The following is a 6,000-nucleotide window of genomic DNA, read 5'->3' on the forward strand; positions in this document are numbered from 1 at the left end:
TCTCAGCCTCACCATTCTGCTCCTGGTCATTTGTCCTGCCTCAGCTGCTGCTGAAATAGCCAACACGTGTGGGCAGGGTAGATCTGCCTCCTGAAGTACTGTGACGTCATGAATGGAATCTGGCTTTCCCGACACCACAGGTCCTGGTGAGCAACTCAAAAGTGTGATGGCATCCCTCCTGGTGGGATGAAGCAAGAGCAGTGGTCCATAGGAGATAGGATGGAGTCAGTAGAAAATTTCTCTTTCCCTTTGGCCCTCTCATGGATAAACAACTACGTGGCCTTGTGTTGGGCTTTGTCTCCTTGGGGCTCATGGAATTGTGACCAGCTGGGTCACAACTTATCACTTGTATTTGTGTTCCATCCTTTCCAGTTCCCATGCACCTTAGTCTGACTGGCTGAGATCACGCCTTCCATTAAAGCATCGGCCCAAATTCCTGCTTCAGGTGGCCTGTTCCACATGACTTAGGATAGAGCAGAGGGGATCAAAACTGTACTTTAGGTCATACTAGGTTTAAGATATTCATTGAACAACAACCCAAAGGCAACATTTTTGGAACCTTAATTTCACAAAAGACTACTTTTGTTTCTAGCTATAAGCTTGGATTGCCTATGGTAAAACCTTATTTCACATCCGCGTCAACTTAGAATTTATTTTCAAAGGGGAATTTGTTTTCTCAATGAGAAAGGGGGAAAGGTCATCTCTTGCAAGTAAAGATGGAGAAGGAGCTATTAGACGTTGGAGGAGAAGATGTGCAACTGGCATCTAGGCAAACAGGAGCATGAATGAATGAAGGAATGTAGCACGATTGTCTGGGGGCACCAGGGGCTCACTTGGGTGACGTGTAGTGAAGGACCATGCATTTAGCATTTAGACCCCGAGTGTTTGCAATAAACTTGGAAGTGAGCCAAGACGGAATTATCCGTGATGATCGTTTATAAAAATAATAATTAGCTCTAAATATAGCCTCCTTCTTGGGATTACGTATTAGGTGCTATGTAGTGATAAAGCCAGAGATGTCTCACAATAAGTGGTCTACCCAGGCGGCGCGTGCCCAACTAGACTCCCTTTAGATACTGTGGAGGGCAGTGAGCCAAGAGAGGAATGGCAGCCTGACAAGGTAGGTGCCATACTTGTCAGACAGAACCACCAGGAGGCAGGAAGAAAAGCCCAGAATCCACCGAGGGTTACAAGTGACCAAGAGTGGTATCATTGGTGGCATTAGTCAGGGGCCCTCGTGCTGGCATGAGTGCTTAGACTCACTTATAGCTGGGCTCCAAGGGTCTTGAAGCTTCTTAAATTTTAAACATGTTTTTGTTTGCTGCTCACTCATCAAGTTGATTCTGACTCATCATGACACGGTCGGTTTCTGAGGCTGTAAATCTTTGTGGAAGCAAGAAGTCTCATCTTTTCCCCTTAGAGAGGCTGGAGGATTTGAACTGCTGATTTGGTGACTAGCAGCCCAACACATAAATCACTATGCCACCATGGCTCCTTTGTACACACCTATAATCTGAAGACTAAGTGCACAGTGGGGTTTTTCCCAATGAAAATCTCAAAGGGCGATTACAATGTAAGAGTTAAAATCAGAGATAAATTCTAGCTCAACCATTCTGATCTAGGATTAGTCATTCTATCTTTTTTACCCCTTCATCTCTTTATTTGTAAAATGTGCTACTTAGACCGGATCACTGTGACAATATCATACACGGTGAGGACGACACCGTGTCTAACATAGAGTTATGCCCAATAAGACGCCAGCATCCAAAGAGAGAAGGAATGAGACCCCAAAAGGCCAAGATAGACTACATTAGACAGTGAACAATTGTTCACCAAAGACAAAGCCAGTCCCCGGAGAGTAAAAGCAAAAAATAAATAAAAAGGAGAGAGAGAGAGAAATGTAGCCATACTATCAGAACTCCTTACAACCAAAGTCAGCTTTCAAGCCTACCAAGATCAGCAGAACTGGGATTTTCCTCCCATTGTCCATGACTAGGGAAGTGGACCAAGTAGTTGAAACCACACTGGACAACAGGCAGGCCAGCACTGTCTTCGAAAAGGGGAACCAATGAGGGGAATGCTAGGATCTCCCTGGCTAAGATTTTGCCTGGATGTACTTTCAGGCCACGGTGCCGAAGCACAGCCTGAGGACTGCACTGAATTTAGCAGACAGAGATTGGAGTCTGGTGGGGCTGAGGGGGGTAGACTGTTAGGAAGCAGGGCACTGAAGAGCATGGAGCTCTGCCGAGAAATCTGCATGGGGTCCCCACTGAGGCTTTTGCTGAACACTAACCTGTACTTGGGTAGGATGGATTGCTCTGAGACTGGGTTGGCTTAAGATCCAAATACCAGTCAACATAATTCCGCCTATGATGAGAATCATAATAGATCATCTCAACAGAGGCAGAAGAGCTGGTTACCAAAACTCACTACTACTCATTCATGACTTTTAAAAACAAACAAAAAGACACACACACACACACTCCAAAAAGCCTCAGTACACTATGGATAGAAGGAATTTCCTCAATATGATAAGATATCAGACAACCGAAAAGTGGATGAAGGGAGACGTCGGACAGGGCAAGATATGACAAAATACCCATTTATAAACTATCAAGGGCTCATGAGGGAGGGGGGAGCGGGGAGGGAGGGGAAAAATGAGGACCTAATGTCGGGGGTTTAAATGGAGAGAAAATGTTTTGAGAAACGATGTACAAATGCGCTTTACACAATTGATGTGTGCATGGATTGGGATAACAGTTGTATGAGCCCCTAATAAAATGTTAAAAAAGAAAAAAAATGCAAAAAAACGAAAAGCAAAAAAAAAAAAAGATATCTACAAATAGATCTATAGCAAACGTCTTACTTTATGGCCAAAGGGTTGGCACTTTCCCATCTCATCAAGAATAGGACAAGGAGGTGCACTCCCGTCACTTGACTGAACAGTGTATTGGAGGTTGTAGTTAGTGCAATAAAGAAAGAAAAAAGAAATAAAAGACACACATTGGAAAATAAGAAGGAAATATGTCCTTATTCATAGCCAGCGTGGTTCTATAGTGGAAACTACTAAGGACTCTATCAAAAAAGCTACTGGAAATATTAAGTGAATTTAGCAGGGTTGCAGGATATAAGATGAATGTTCAAAAATTGGCCTATTTCTACCATTTACAGTAACATTTTTAAAATCTAGAAATTAATGTAAAAATGTTATATTTACGATCTGGATATAAGGCCAATTCACTGCCCTCTAGTCCATACCATCTCATAGTGATCCTACAGAACAGCAGGAATGCTCCCTAGGGCTTCCAGAATTGTCATTGTTACAGGAACCAGCATCCTCATCTTTCTCTTGCAGAGCAACGGGTGGGTTTGAACCATCAGCCTTGTGGTTACCTCCAGCCTAATGCTTAACCCACTCAACCAACGGGGTCCTTAGACCTGTACACAGAAAACTACAAAACTTTGTGAGATAAACTTAAGATTAATGGAATGATACAGCATGGTCATGGATTGTAAGCCTCACTATTATTGTGAAGCCAATTCTCTCCAAACTGAAAAGATCCAACGCAACCTCCGTAAAAATGCCAGCAGACTTCTTCGTAGAAATCGACAAGTTCATTCAAATATTTATATTAAAATTCAAAGGATCTAGTATAGTTAAGACAAATGCTAAAAAGAACGAAGTTGGTAGATGAAATCCACCAAGTCATTTTAAAACCTTGTTTAAACCCATTGCTATAGAGTTGATCACAACTCTTAGTGACCCTAAAGCTCTGTCAATCAAGACAGGGTGGTATTAGTGGAAGGAGGGATACATGGATACAGAGAACTGTATAGAAAATGTACAAATTGACTCAGACGTATATGATTAATTGATTTTCATCAGAGGTGCCAAGATAGTTCAATAGAAAAAAAAAAAGGTTGTTCTTCTCAACAAATTTAGGTGAAACAAATGGGTATCCATAAATGTTCACACTGTTTTTCATACCTCACATACACACATACAGAGTACTCAAAGTGGATCATAGGCCTGCATGACAATGTAAAACTCCGTAACTTCTAAAATAGGCCCACATGCAAACCACAAGAAAATCTTCACAGCTTTAGGGTCAGCCAAGATTCCTGCGAACACAGACAGCAGACACCCACTGGGAGAGAGAAGCGTGAGGCATTGCCTTGCATGGAAACCAAAATCGACTGCCCCTCCAAACACACTCCCGCAAATGAAAATGCAAGGCATGCATCTCTCTGACGAAGGGCTCAGAGGCAGACACATAAAAAAAGAGTTGAAACAGGGAGAGAAACACAAGAAGAACCGGCAAAAGATTTGAAGAGACACTTCACAAAAGAGGGTAAGCTGAGTGAATCCCATCACAGATCAGTGGTTTCCCTGGGGTCAGGGATAAGTGCATCGCCTGCAAAGGGGCATCAGGGAATTGGTGGGGTGTTGGAAATGTGCTAAATCTTCATGATGGTGGTGTATAAATTAGTCAAAGTTCATAGAATTGGACACTTACCATGGGTATATTTAATTAATGTCAATTATATCTTAATGAGGAGCCCTGGTGGCATAATGGTTTTGAGTTGGGCTACTAACGTGAAGGTCAGTAGTTCTCAACCACCAGCAGCTCTGAGGGAGAAAGGACAGGCTTTCTCCTTCAGTAAAGAGTTACAGTCTTGGAAACCCATGGGGGCAATTCTACCCTGCCCTCTAGGGTCGCCGTGAGGTGGAACCCACACGCAGACGGTGAGAGTATATCTTAATATAATTGCTTGCAAAAACTCACAGCATCATAAAGAGAGTACTGGTGTGCATTGAACTGATAGAACTTTAGAAGCTACTTCTTTCCAACAATGTAACTCCTAAAGGCTTCTTTAAGAAACCGCTCTGAATTATCCTTGAAAGGAAGCCGAGTGTGTGTAGTATGAGGTCCCCTACATTACCAGAACTATTTGGACAGATTCAGACTTGGAAAAGAAAACTATGGCATTTAGTCATTCATTGAAATAGAATTATTGAGGACCTACTTGCCTAAGCCAAAAAAGAGAAAAACTGTCTAGGAGTCGGGCTGAAAAGCAATAGCCTTGAAGGGACCAAAGATGCTGGAGAAGGCAGAGGTCTGGGGAATGTTTTGTGCTGTAAATCCCAAAGGCACATGAGTCCATTCCACCTTGCCAGCAGCTGAGAGCTACCAGCAAATGCATGCATCCATCAAGGCATGATGTATCAGCAACCAAGACAGAATCCTTGTCCTTTGGGGTGGGGATGGGGATTCATTCTAGTTAAGGGACAGAATATCCTTGTCCTGGGGTGGGGGGAATAATTCTAGTTAAGGGGACCCAGAAGTAAATTGATCCTTAGAATGCAATATGGCAAATTCTTGAATGAGACTGGTCAACGTGTCTCAGGAGGCTAGAGAAATGGCCTCTCACCTAGGCGTCGGGTTGAGGGCAGCGTTATCAGGGGAAGGAGCAGGGTGACCATGAGGTGACTCCAAAAAGACGAGTAGCAGGTGCACTTTCTAGAACATAGGCCAAAGCTCAGGTCTAAGCCCTTGCGGTGAAGCGAGTGCACAGCTTGCTCAGAGAAACAGCCCCCGGGATGGTAGAGCTGGACAGTGGGGTACGAAGAGGGGACTGGTGCAAACAAGGCCAGAAGAGCTGGTAGAGTCCAGGCCAGGAGGCACCCTGTCCGTCATTGTAGTGACCCCTTTTTGTGATGCTCCTGAGCGGGCACTCCCTCAGACACATGTGTACCTGCGGAGGACCTACTCCTCCAGGGCCTCTCTCTCAGAGGTTGGCCGGTGAGCCAATTGTAGCCCAGGAGAGTCAAGGAGACGTGTGGTGGAGGTCTTCGGGGAAGGTTCCCTCGGTGGGAAGAAAGAGCTGCAGACAGCCGACTTGCTCTTCATCCTCTGGATGGAATGTCAGTATTGATGAGTCCTTGTTCTATCCATCCTGCTACCAGCCCACGTGATTCAGCCAACAGGGAAGATGTCC

The sequence above is a fragment of the Echinops telfairi genome, unplaced genomic scaffold (assembly GCF_000313985.2).
Source record: "Echinops telfairi isolate 266 unplaced genomic scaffold, ASM31398v2 ScPeMD7_7356;HRSCAF=8355, whole genome shotgun sequence".
In the NCBI taxonomy this organism is placed as follows: domain Eukaryota; kingdom Metazoa; phylum Chordata; class Mammalia; order Afrosoricida; family Tenrecidae; genus Echinops; species Echinops telfairi.